The 13,317-nt window shown below is 37.7% G+C and overlaps 1 pseudogene; it reads left to right on the top strand.

Moving 5' to 3' along the window:
* Positions 1–13,112, top strand: part of LOC138150448 (heterogeneous nuclear ribonucleoprotein H-like) — a 30,238-nt pseudogene extending 17,126 nt beyond the window's left edge.
* The last annotated feature ends 205 nt before the right edge of the window (positions 13,113–13,317 follow it).

Genomic DNA, 13,317 nt, shown 5'->3' with positions numbered 1-13,317 from the left:
AGAGAGAGAGAGAGAGAGAGAGAGAGAGAGACAGAGAAAGGGACAGGACTTTGATATAGGCTCACAGTTAAGTCTAAATAATTCTAAATTCTCCCTTTGCTCTTTCCCATAGTGTAATCCATTCATTTATAGCAAAGACTTTCTCAGAATGCAATAAAAATCAGCTTATCTTTAGCTAGATAGAAAGCCTATTATAAAAACATAGACAGCAAATAAACAAGATTTAAGGGTAAACAATGCCACGTCACTAGGCAACAGTGAGGCAGAGGAAGGGGAGGAAGTAGAGATGGGATAAATTCAATTGATCCAAATGCAAAAGCAAATTCTGTCCAGGCAAGTCAGTGAACCAGACAAGGTTCCAATTTCCATGATTATATTCAGTTCAGGGTAATGCACTCTTACGATTGGTTATCTACTGACACTGATCCACATGTACAAATCCCAGGGTTCCTATCCTCTCTAGGGAGTTCCAAAGTTCTTAGTCATCTTCTGCTTCCCATCATTCTACAACCCCTCCTTCAATCTGGGAAACACTACACTTCCCATCATCCTCTTCTGCCCCTTTCCAAAGAAGCTATTATCTATAATAGCATCATTATTTGTTCACCCACCTATTCTAGGTCCCTATGCAGGGGGTGACACTGAGTTTTATTTTTCATTGTGTCTCTCACATCATCCAGCACAGAGCTTGTTCACAATACAAGACAACAGGGCACAGTAGAAAGAGCACTAGATTTGGAACTAGGAAGACCTGGGTTCAGATCTCTCCTTTAACACTTACTAGCTTCATGACCATATGCAAATCATTTAATCTCTTAGACACTCAACCTCCTCATCCATAAAAGGATAATAATACTTTTAGTGCTCCCCTCAAAGAGTCATGAGTCCCAAATGAGATAATTATGTAAAGCACTTTGTGTTGATGAAATTGTTATATAAATATCCATTGCCTTTTTCTTTTTATTGTTTATAACTGATTTCACAAGTGTAGGAAATCCCTAAGGTAGAAATTTCTCCACCAATAAAACCTGCGACTCACCACTAACTCATAGTCTTGGAAAGTTTCCTAATGCTTGGAGAAGTCAGGTGATTTAACCGTGGTCATACAGCTAATGTACATCAGATGCAGGTCTAGAACCCAGACCTTCCTGACTCCAAAGTTAACCTTCTATTTCTTCTAAATTCTCTATTTGTTGCTGGCAAACAGAGCACTTTCTTTGGCATCGTCTAACAAGCTGGAATTACTTCAGGCAGGGACTCAATGTCAGGTATCCAAGGATCATCAAAATGAAGTTCATTACATACTCATTGTCTGGATGTCAGCAGAGTAATTAATGTTTTGGCCACAGTATCCCTTGAAAACTTTCTACACATTTATAGAGGGTTTAGGATTTATGTCAGTAGAGGGAATAACCACAGCAATGGAATCAGGGGTTCTTAGGGTATTGAAGATCATCTTTTACACAACATATGTAGAAAGTGCTCAAGAAGAATTTCTAAGCAGTATCTGCCCTGCTAATAATCAGTATATGGTATGACTCTTTAAGGCCTTTTTAATTAAAAAAAAGTTATTTTTTTAAACTTGTTTTAACTACCATCTTAGATTAGAAATTTTTAAACCTGAGATCCATAACTAAAAAAATACTCTGAAAGCTATATTTCAATAAAATTGGTTTTCTTTTCAACCCTTACTATATACATTTAAAAGACATTATTCTGAGAAAGTCCATAGACTTTATCAGAATCCCAGAGGGATCCGTGACATTTAAAAGTTTAAAAGTACCTGATTAGAATAATTGTGCTGAAGTCCTTAGTTAGAATCCAAAGTATCTGGCTAGGAATGAGTCATACATTAATCCATTAACAACCGGAGAAGGAGAGAAATCTGGGAAGATGGTAGAGTAGATCAGAAAATTTCAAGCTCTCAAGATTTTATTCCACAAAAGAGATAAAATAATGCCTCTGGGAAGACATGGAGCCATAAAAACAAATAAGAGAAGGGGCAGAACATGGTCTTCTTGGGACTATTGGAGAAGACCTGAGGAAAAATGCCAGGACTAGATTTCTTCTCGTGAAGAGTAAAGACGTCTAGGCTAGAGTCTGCTTTAGCAACAAGCTGCAAACTGCTTAAACAACCTGCAAATGTTGGGATTAGTTGGTTTGAGAGGCTGCCTGCATCCCAGTCACAGGAATTTTTACCCCCAGGAAGATAACGGGAGTTGGGCTTCTGCCCTGGGGAAGATCTAGGGAACCTCTGCTGACAAGGAACGCCAGACCCAGCTGTGCTTCGTAGAGCAGGCCAAAGGGAACCAGCACCTGCCAGTGAGTGCAAGAGCTGTGGGGCTGGAGGAGACTGGCTGTGGGCACTCACTTACCGGAAGCTGGAGGGCTTGATTTGAGTTCAAGGTCAGAGGGGAGAATTGGAGAAGATTGTAGGCCAGAGGCATCATCCCCCATACTCCAGGACTAGAGGTGATTATAAAAGCTAAATTATCACATACACACCACAAAAAAGAAAATGCACAGGCAAAGGAGAAAGAATCCAACTATAAAGAGCTACTATGGGAATACCAAGGTTCATCTTCAGAGGAGGATACTAAAGCAAAGAAACCCTGTTCTACTCCAAAGAGTAATGTCAAATGCTCACCTGCCCCAAAAGAATTCACTGAAGAACATTAAAAAAAGACATTAAAAATCAAATGAGAGAGATTGAGGAAAAATTAAAAAGAAAAATAATACAAGAAAAACAGGATTATGACAAGAAAGTCAACCAATTAGAAAAGGAGATCCAGAATCTCAAGGAAGAAATTGCCTCCTTGAAAATCACAATTGGGCAAGGGGAAGCCAGTAAAGTTATAAGAGATGAAGAAATTACATATATATATATATATATATATATATATATATACACACACACACACACACATATATATATGTATGTATATACACACACATATATATACATATACATATACATGTATATATGTATACATACATATCTATATAAAACGAAAAAAACAGAAGAGAATGTGAAACATTCATAAAAGAAGGATCTAGAGAACAGATCAAGAAAAGAAAATATAAGAATAATTGGACTACCTAACAGTTCTGATCAAAAACAGAATCTTGATACAATAATACAAGAAATAATTAAATTGTCCTGAAGCATTAGAACAAGAGCGGAAATTAGAAATGGAAAAAATCCAGCAACCACCACCTGAAAGGAAAACTCACAGGAATATTATAGTTAAATTCTGAAACCTCAAAGTTTGTCCTCAAGGACAAAGTATTATAAACAACAAGAAAAAATTTAAATATGATGATACCACAACTAGAATCACACAAGACCTAGCACTGGCTACACTAAAAGATCGAAGGTCTTGGAAAATTATATATCAAAGAGCAAAAGAACTGGGCCTCTGGTCAAAAATATCAACAAATACCAACAAAGCTAATCATAATTTTGAATGGAAAAGAAATTGACATTTTATCAACCGTCAGACTTTCAGGACTCTTAAGAAAAAAAAAACTGAACTCAATAGAAGATTTGACATAATAGAGATAAGAGATATATAAGGTATATACCAATGACCAATTACAAGGGACTAAATAAGGATAGAATGTTTACCTTTTATGTGTGGAAAATAGTTAAAACCTATGTCTAAGATTGTTATTAGTAATTAGGTAGATTATAAGAAAGACTGGGGTACAACTGAGTATGATATGATTTTAAAAAGTAAAACAGTTCAAAAAAAGCTGAAAGAGTAATTATTTTATACAAATGAGGTGCAAAAGAAAGAACCAATAAAGAGGAATTAGATGGGGGAGGGGACTTGTTAGTTCTGGAAACTGAATTTCATCAGGAATGGGTTTAAGAAAGGAAAATAAATATCCATCCACAAGATTATAAAAGTCTTCTAAATTTAAGAAAAAAATAAAACTCTAAGGGGATACAGAGGGGGGAGAGGATAAAGGAGGGATCTTTAGAGGGGAGGGTCAGGGAATAGGTTAAAAGGGGGACATAGAAGCATGTTTAGACTCAGGGGAATGGGAGGATAAGGGGGGAGCTTTCGAAGGGAGGGGGATGGAAAAAAAGAAAGACAATAGCAGTCACTGATATCTTAGCTCACATGAGCTTATTCAGTTGGCCAGTACAGAGTAGACCCTTGCACAAATGGAACCTAAAACAGGAAGTTTGGCATGGTCAGGCCCAGGGGCATGGAGTTTTGCCTGCTGAAGGCTGCACAGTAGGTGGCCACAGATAGCTAGACTAAAGTTGGGCAATTGGGAGGAAGATATAGTGTAGCAGAGAACAGACTTAACAGATTTCACAATTTTGTTCATGCCAGCCCAGCTTAGCAATAAAAGAGGAATTCAAAGTCGTCAGGAAGCCTCACTGTACAAAGTCTGTGATTTATAACAAAAGAATGGATATGGGAGCATCAAGGGTGGGAACTGGGGAATGTGAGGAGAGGATGAAAAGAACTCTGGCAATCCAGCCCAGAAGCTTTCCTTTCCCATATGCGAGTCAGTTGAAAAAAAGCATGGCTTAGCTTCTTACAGAAGGATCTGGTCAATGTCTCTCCGAACACCGTTAGCAGAGATCAGGTCAGGATTATGAAAGCATCCCTGATAGCTGGGCCCAGAACCAGGGCAAGGAAACTGTAACTTTCCTCATGGTGATGGCACACCAAAGGCATACCTCCTCCTCATGGTGAATCTCTGTCTGTGATGGGGAGAGAAAGAATCCAGGACCCCAGAGGGTCACTTCTGGGATAAGAAGCAGAAAAGGATGGGACATTCCGAAGAAAATATCTACCTCCTGACAAGGTGGCTAGGCTGAGCAGATTAAAAATGCTGGTCTTCTTGTGAGCAGAGAGATGAATGAGTAGTGGGAGTGGGGGGGAGGAAAGGGCAGTATAGATTTCCCCTCCCTACCCAGATTACTTTGCACCTATGGAAAGGAGATCCTTCAGAGATCTTGCTTCTTCAGAGAAGGGATGCACTTTCTTGACCTTGTTCTACCCTAGAACATAGGGCCATCTTCAGGACTTCTCAGAGGGTTCTGTCTGTGGAAAGGGTCTGCTTCAACATCCTAGGCCTTCTACAGACAGGGTCTGGGCTGTTTCAGAGGGCAAGACATGTTTTTCCTTTCTTTTTTTTTTTTGGAGGGGGGAAGGCAGGGCAATTGGGGTTAAGTGATTTGCCCAAGGTCACACAACTAGTAAGTGTTAAGTGTCTGAGGTCGGATTTGAACTCAGGTCCTCCTGAGTCCAGGGCCAGAGCTCTATTCACTACACCACCTAGCAACCCCAAGACATATTTATTCTACCAAGATAAATCCAAGTAGAGTGTCAACACAGTCAGGGGTAACGATAGGACAAGTGATACTCATTGAAGTGACCCCCTTGACCACAATTCTCCTCTCCCCCAGGCCCACCAATGAATCCCCAGGTATGACTGTGTGGGTGCCTCTGTGACTAGTTAGCCTGCCAATACTGTTTCAATAAGAAAGAACCTCTGTCATTAGAGTAAAGAAAACTGTTTTATTGGAAAACAGGGAAGTTCATGGGAGGAGGTCTTTTAAAAATCTGTTGAATTTAGGCAAACATCAGACATGTGATAGCTTTCAGCTGTTTTCCCAAATTAAAGTCAAATTTTCACCCTTTTAAGTTTTCTTTCTCTCTTGCCTGTAAAGTACATTTTGAGAAAGATGTCATAAAACACATATTTTTGTAAGGAGGAAATTGTTATTTTCGGGATTAAAGCAGTCTCATTTAGGTCATTCAATCTCAGAGGTATAAACTCACCATGGACTTTGGGGGCAGCTCCCCTTTTAGGAATGCCCAGGCCTAAATTGGAAATTGCTCCCTCTGTTTCCCTACATTTTTATATGCCCCATAACCATTTCTGGGGCCCTCATAATACAAATTCCCTGCATGTGGCCCTATTATATTCCTTTACTAGACAATAGTTCTGAATTTGGAGTCAGAGGATTAAGTTTGAACCTGGATTTTGCTATTTAGTGCTAACTACATGACCTTGGGCAAATAGCTTTGTGTCTTTCTGAGACTCAGTTTCTTCATCTGTACAATGAGAAGATTAAAGTAGATGACCTTTCAGGTCCCTTCAAAATCTAAATTTATGATATGATAATGCAGTCTTTAAGTCTGCTCTAGATACTATGTACTACAACAGCCACCCCCATTTTCATAATGCTGTAAAAGGAATTCAAAATATATTTATTTACAGACTGGTGTACTCTGAAGGATATCAAAAGAATTCTAACATTACCTCATGTCTTCTTTGAATTAGGTAGCTCTAATTTTAAATGGGGCAAGCAGCTTTTAGCTTTAAAATGAATTTTATTATTAATTTCTCTAGATTTCTCTATAGCCCAGAAATCCCATTAATCATAGCTATGACTAATTTATTTTTAATTACACAATGAAATTGCTTAACTTCCTCTGAATTTTGGCAAGTTTTCTCCTATTCAAAGCAGCAATCTTTTTGAGGGGGAAAAAAGATTTATTCTAAACTAGAAGCAGGTTTCTCTGTGGGTGTTCTAATATATTTGTTAGTTTCCAGTTCTAGAATGTTTGGCTTCAGGTTCTGCATTTTGACCTTTTATGGGTTTTTGAAATTGTTATCGTATTTTAGAATTATTTCTCAACATCTTTGAGTTTAACCCAAAGAAGTGAAATATGTAACAACAACACTTAGCATTCAATTTGAAATAAATATTTGAGTCATAAGCATTTCATTACAAACACCTTTTTAATGGGTGGAACTATTTCTTGTTTATAGGAAAAAAGAGAATGAAAAGCCAGAATCTGAAGGGAAAGTTTAGTCTTTCATAAAAAAAATAAATAACAATCCACATTGCTAAAGAGTCTTAAGTTCTATAAAGTATTTTCCATACCAGAAACCAGTAAGGTAAGCATCATTATTAAGCTTATCATCCTGACTTTACCAATTAAGAAGTTGGGGCATCATGGCATTGCAGATAAAGTCCTGGCCTTGGAATCAGGACTCAAGTCCTGTCTGACACATGAACTTTCTGACTGTGTGTAGTAGGCCACAACTTCTGAGAGCTTTGGTCTCCTCATCTATAAAATGAGAGGGTTGGTCTAAAGGGAGTCTAAAGTTCTCTCTAAACCAAGGAGCCTATGAGCTCTGAGAGTTTAAATGACTGGCCCATGCAATACAGCTGGTAAATGTTTGAAGCAAGATTTGAACCTAGGTATCCTCAACTTCAAGGCAAGCATTTCACCCATGTTGACTAAGATTCCTTCAACTGAAAGGTTATGGAAATGAACCAATGATGGACTAACTCTGGACTTGAAAAAAACTGAACAAAATGCACATCATTTAATTGTTTTCTTCTTTCCTCTTGTTCTGTTCTGAAACATTGTATGGTGGTAAAAACATATTAGAGGCAGCTAGGTAGTACAGGGCATAAGAGTACCATGTCTGGAGTCAGGAAGACCTGAGTTCAAATCCAACCTCAGACTTTTACTAGCTGAGTAAGTCACTTAACCCTGTTTGCCTCAGTTTCTTCATCTGTAAACATGAGCTAAAGAAGGAAATGGAAAATAATCCCAGTATCTTTGCCAACAAAATTCCAAATAGGGTCATGAGGAGTTGGACACAACTGAATAAAAATAAGAAGGTATATTAAACTTCAGCCTACAAGGTCAAGAGTAGTACAAATCCCTTAAATTCTGAGCCTCAGTTTACTTATCTATAATGTAGGGATAGTTACATTCATTTGATTTAGGCAGATATTCCCTCTACTGGCTTAGAAGTCAGGTAAACCATCATTCAAGTCTTGCCTGTAATATATCCTAGATGTGTGTCCCTGGGCAACTCAGCCTCTAAGTCCTCTAGTCTCTAAAACTATAAATTCCAGGGAAAGTATGGACTTGCATTGGAGGGGGTAGTTTCATTCCTCAGAACAATGAAATCACAGTTTTTGTCCTTAAGAAACACATTTCTGGTTTAGCATTGGTTCCTAGACTATCAGAGCTGCTCTTCTCATGGAGGGCTGCATCAAAGAGGTAACATTTCCCTGGCCATGAGAAACAAGCATTCTGGAGTCTGCTCTGCCAAGCCTGGAGGAAAAGAGATGCAAGAAGGCACCTGGCCTCAGAACTTAGGTTTCACCACACAATCTGAACAGAACAACGTCCTTTTTCTGCTATGATGGGGGAAGTAGGAGGCTGAAGGGAGACTGGAATATCACTGCCCTGGAGACAAACGAAATGATGGGCTTTTTCTATATGGAAAAGCAATGTTGATTACTGATGGGCAGAGTATGGGATGAGTTAGGAAGACCAGCGACCGGTTGCTTGCAAGATTTGTGACACTGAGTAAGCTACAATTTCTCTGTGCTTCGGTTTCCGTAGCTATAAATTAAGGGTCTAGATGCAATGAATTCAGCTCTAAATCTATCATTCTATGATGTGATTCAATTAATTATTTACTTTCTTTCCTTCTTTCCTTTTTTGGCCTGAGCTGCCATTTCAACCTGGGCCATTCCACTGTGCCTTTTGGAACATGTATTTAGCTTTCCAAAAGAAAAAAAAATCCACTGCATCCTCTAACACTTTAACCAACTTTACTCTCCTTGCTTCATCCAAAACCTAGTTCTCCCCTGAGAACACTAACATCCTTTGCAACTCTCATCATGGAAGGCCCTTCCTTTTCCATCTCAAAGGGTCAGGAGGAAGGATGGGTATACTCTGCTTTTTATTGCAGCTTCAAGACAATCCCTCTGCCACTATCCCTCAATGATCCTTATTTTGAAACTCATTTTGTCCATTTGTACCATTTACCTCTATCCTTGCTTCTATCAACTTCCAAATTTCAGGTCATTCTTCCTACTTTCTTAGTTAACATTGTTTCTATCTATGTCTTTACCTATCACTCAAGGATTTAATATCTACATTGATGAGCCCTCTGTTAAACTAATTGTGCAATATCCCAACTCCAAAACTTCCTTTACATCACCTCAAAAAAGAGAAAAGAATTATTTGTATCAATATAACCATATCTTAGATTTCATTATTGATTAGAGTTATACCGCCTCCAAGATGTACAATAGTCACATTGTACTGGCTAAGTCCAGCCATCTTTCTTTCCTCCTCCTTTAATCTCACTGTTTGTGTTCATTACCATGAGCTCCAGTGATTTCACCCATTTTCATTCTCCCACGAATAGGATTCTAGGCCTAAAGTAGACAAGCCTCATAGATAATCTAGTTACAAAATCAAAGAATTGGTGGTCCAGTCAAATCCATACGTAAAATGAATCCCTACTATAACATATCAACACATGGCCACATGATCTCTGCTTTAAGACCCCCATAGAGGGGGAAGCCACCATCTCCTATAGTAACCTGTTCTACTTCTGCACAGCTCTACCTGTTAGGAAGTTTTTTTTCCCATAAATCAAAAATGAATATGCCTCTTTACACCTTCTAGACTTGATATAGATGTCATAATTCCAGCCTATTCCCCATTTGAAAGTCCTTGAATAAAACTATCATATTCCCTTTGAGTCTTCTCTTCTCCAAGCTAAACATGCCAATTCCTTAAACTGAAATTCATTTGACATAAATTCAAGGCCTTCCACAATTTTGGTTGCCCTTCTCTGGACAGTCGTCAGCATTTCAAAGCCCTTCTTTAACTTTGGCAACCAGGGTTGAACACAGGACTATACAGATGAGGTCAGAAGAGGCCTGAATACAGTGGGACTAACCTCTCTCTATTCCTGGAAGTTAAGCTTCTCTTCATATGACCCAAAACTGCATTATTTTGTCTGGCTTCCTCATTATGCTTCTGAGTCACATTGAGCTTACTTACACTAAAACCCTCAGATTATTTTTAGACAAACTTTCTGTCCATGCCTCCTCCATCCTATAATTGCAAAGTTGCTTTTTTGAACCCAAGAATAAGACTTTATATTTATTCCTACTGAATTTCTTCTTTTTTGATTCAACTCAGTGTTATAGACCAGAGACTAGTAAACTATAGTCAGAACCCATGAGTTAAGAATGGTTCTTGCTTTTTTAAATACCACATAAAAATCACTCTTAACTTGCAGAATACAAAGGCAGGTCATGGAACAGATATGACCGCAGGCTATAGTATGCTGATTCCCATTCCAAACTGAATATTCTTTGGGATACTGACTGTGAAGCAGTGAGTTAACTATCCCTCCCATGTTTGTGTCCTCTTCAATTTGATAAACATCTGAATTAAGCCTTTATTCAATCAATTGAGAAAAATGTTAAACAGCACAGGGCCAACCACGAATAACCTGGAGTACTACAAAGGAGATCTCCTACCATGCTGACATTTAACTTCTCATTGAGACTGTTCATCCTACCAAGTCTAAATCCAGCTGATGGTCTTCTCATCTAGTCTACATATTTCCATCTTTCCCACAAGAATACTATGTGAACTTTTCTACAAATTTTTTTGCTAAAATCTAGATAAAACAATATTTACCAGTTCTTCTCATATACTAGCTTAGTAATTCTGTCAAAAAAGAGAATGAAGATAGTCTGGCACAATGTGTTATTAAAGAAACCAAGCTGGCTCTTTGTAATCATGGCTTCCCTCTTTCCATGTCCCATAATCATCTCTTTAATTGTTTTTGGATGAATTTTCCCTTAATTGAAGTCAAGCTAATCATCGTATAGTTTTCAGACTCTTTTCTCTTTCCTTTTGTGAAAATTTTCCCCAAATTTGTATGATCTTCCAATTTTCCACAATAATTCAAATATTTCTGATTACTCAGAATTCATATCTACCAGCACTGCAACAACTCCCCTCTTCCACAGCTAGAACAATGGAAACATATGATGGGAGGAGGGGGGATGGACTACAGAGCTAGACCTTGTGAGTTTCTCAGATAGGGAAATTCTTATGGGAATGGGGAGTAACTGTTCAATCAACTAAAAAGCATCTTAATCATCTAGGGACAATTTAATGGGTCATTAAGTAATATGTTTCTATATTTGTTCATGGATGACTGTCAATCCTTTGAGTCTTAAGTGTACTTTTGTTTATATGTTTTGTTTTGGTTTTGTTTTGTGAATGGTAAGTCAGGCATCAAGCATTTATTAATCTCCTATTTAAATTGGTGAAATAAAGTCTCTTCTTTAACCAATACCCAAATTGTACATTAAGGGCCTATACAGGAGTAGGGGAGCACATTTGTGAGAACCTGGATGCAACCTATACCTGGCTTCATTTTTAGAGATTTTCCTGAATAACTTCAAGTGAGGGGAAAAGCTACAAAGGGAAACAATGGTTTAGTCAGAGAAATCCAGACTTTGGCAATCCCTGAGCAATGGGGCACAAACAGTATATCTTATAACTTGGTACTATTAATATATAATCTGTCTACAAGGGTTATTGGTCAAAGCGCTGTTATGAAAATCAAACAAGATACTGTATGGTAGTTCTCTACAGGCTATTATTATTTCATATGACAGCTATTATTATTTTATAAATAGAAGGCACTCAAGGACATTTTTTGAATGCCTAAAAGACAGTTAATCTCTTAAGCAATACAAGGAGGAACCCAAAACAAGACAGCTTCATCCCAAACTTCAAGGAACCTCCAATGTTGTGGGGAAGACAGAACACACACATGAAATAAATGAAGCATATTTTTAGATTGAAAAAGTGCAAACTAATTTACAAATTGAGTGCAGATGCCCTAGGTATACAAAAAAAGAATTTTTTTAAACCAGAGAAGATCCATTATAGAAATGTTCTTTAGAAGAGACATGTTTTAAGCCATTTTTAAAGGAGGTGAAAGAAAGGAATAGAGGGGAAGGGAAGAGCATCCCAGATAGAGAGAAAGAAACTTCTCAACCAAATTATTTTGCCTCAACTAGAAAGTGTGTGAAGTTAAATAATTTAAAAATTATACTAGTGAAATAACCACAAATCCTAAGAATTCTAGGACTTTATGGAAGAAAAAACAATTTAAAGCAATGTCTGCTGGACTGAGTAGATTTAGGAGAAACCTGGGTTCAAATGCTGTCTCTGATGTTTACTAGTGATATGGCCTTGGACAAATCATTTAATCACTGTAACCCTCTATTTTCCCATTTGTAAAATGAGAATAATGATTTTCACTTCATTGGTATAAGGAACTCCCAGATTAGAAAATTCCCTCTATGAATACAGATTGGTATCTCTGCAGTTTACATTCTTGATATTTGCACAGAATACAAGGAAGTTAAGAAATTTTCCCAAGGGCTAATTTCTAGTTTGTGGAAGACACAGGAGTTGAAACCAAGTCTGCCTTTATTTGAGACCAGTTCTCTGTCTTCTACACCATATAGTCTCTCTCATCTGTAAAATATGAATAATAATATTTGTGGTTCTTTCCTCATAGAGTTATTGTGAGAATCAAATGAGATGTAAAGTCTTTGGAAAACCTTAGTATTGTTGGATGATGATGATGATGATGATGATGATGATGATGATGATGATGATGATGATGATGGAGCCAAAAGAACATCAGAGAATATCCTGGAAAATTCCATCTTTTCATAGATGAGGAAACTGAGGACTAGACAAAGGTGATTTGCCCAAGATCAGACAAATGGCAGAGGCTGAACTGGGATGTGGATTTGAGCCAAACTGGTATTCTAGCTAGCCTCTGAGCTAGTGTTTGTCCCACTACACTGTGCTCTCTCCTCACTATATAACATGCTATAGTTTTGGTACAATAATACACGATGGGCAATCACTGTAAGTCATTAGTACAGAAATCCAATGAAAATGGTTCTTGAAGAAAACTCTGAGAGCCAATGTATGAAGGATGCCTGGTGTTGAGAAGAAAAACTAGACGTAAGAATTTGGAAGAGTTTGGTAACTATGGAAAAAGTAAGGAAAGAAATGATAGAAACGTTCATAGAAAAATCAAGAGGCCTCAGAGTTCACTTGGAGTAAGTAAATTATAAGGTCATGAGACTGGGGAACTAAGAGGATAAAAGTCGGAAGCTCTGCCTTTCAGGAGAAAGTGATAAGCTCAAGACACATCAAATAACATAAGTTTCCCTTGATATCTATATTGAACATCAATCTTATGTATCCTTTAATTCAACTTATTTCAATTTGGAAAGAATTTATTAAATACATGCTAAGTTTCTGACACTGCCCTATCTGCTTGTTCTACACCCCCCCCCCAACTTTATATTATTTTTTTTCTTTTTGGGATACAAACCTAGTAGAGGTATTGCTGGGTCAAAAGGGTATGAACAGTATTATAGCTTTTTTGGCATAGTTC

Source organism: Petaurus breviceps, unplaced genomic scaffold, assembly GCF_028583685.1.
Source record: "Petaurus breviceps papuanus isolate PSGF00001 unplaced genomic scaffold, PetGlider_PUasm1.0 140, whole genome shotgun sequence".
Classification (NCBI taxonomy): domain Eukaryota; kingdom Metazoa; phylum Chordata; class Mammalia; order Diprotodontia; family Petauridae; genus Petaurus; species Petaurus breviceps.
This window is presented reverse-complemented; position numbering and strand designations above follow the sequence as displayed.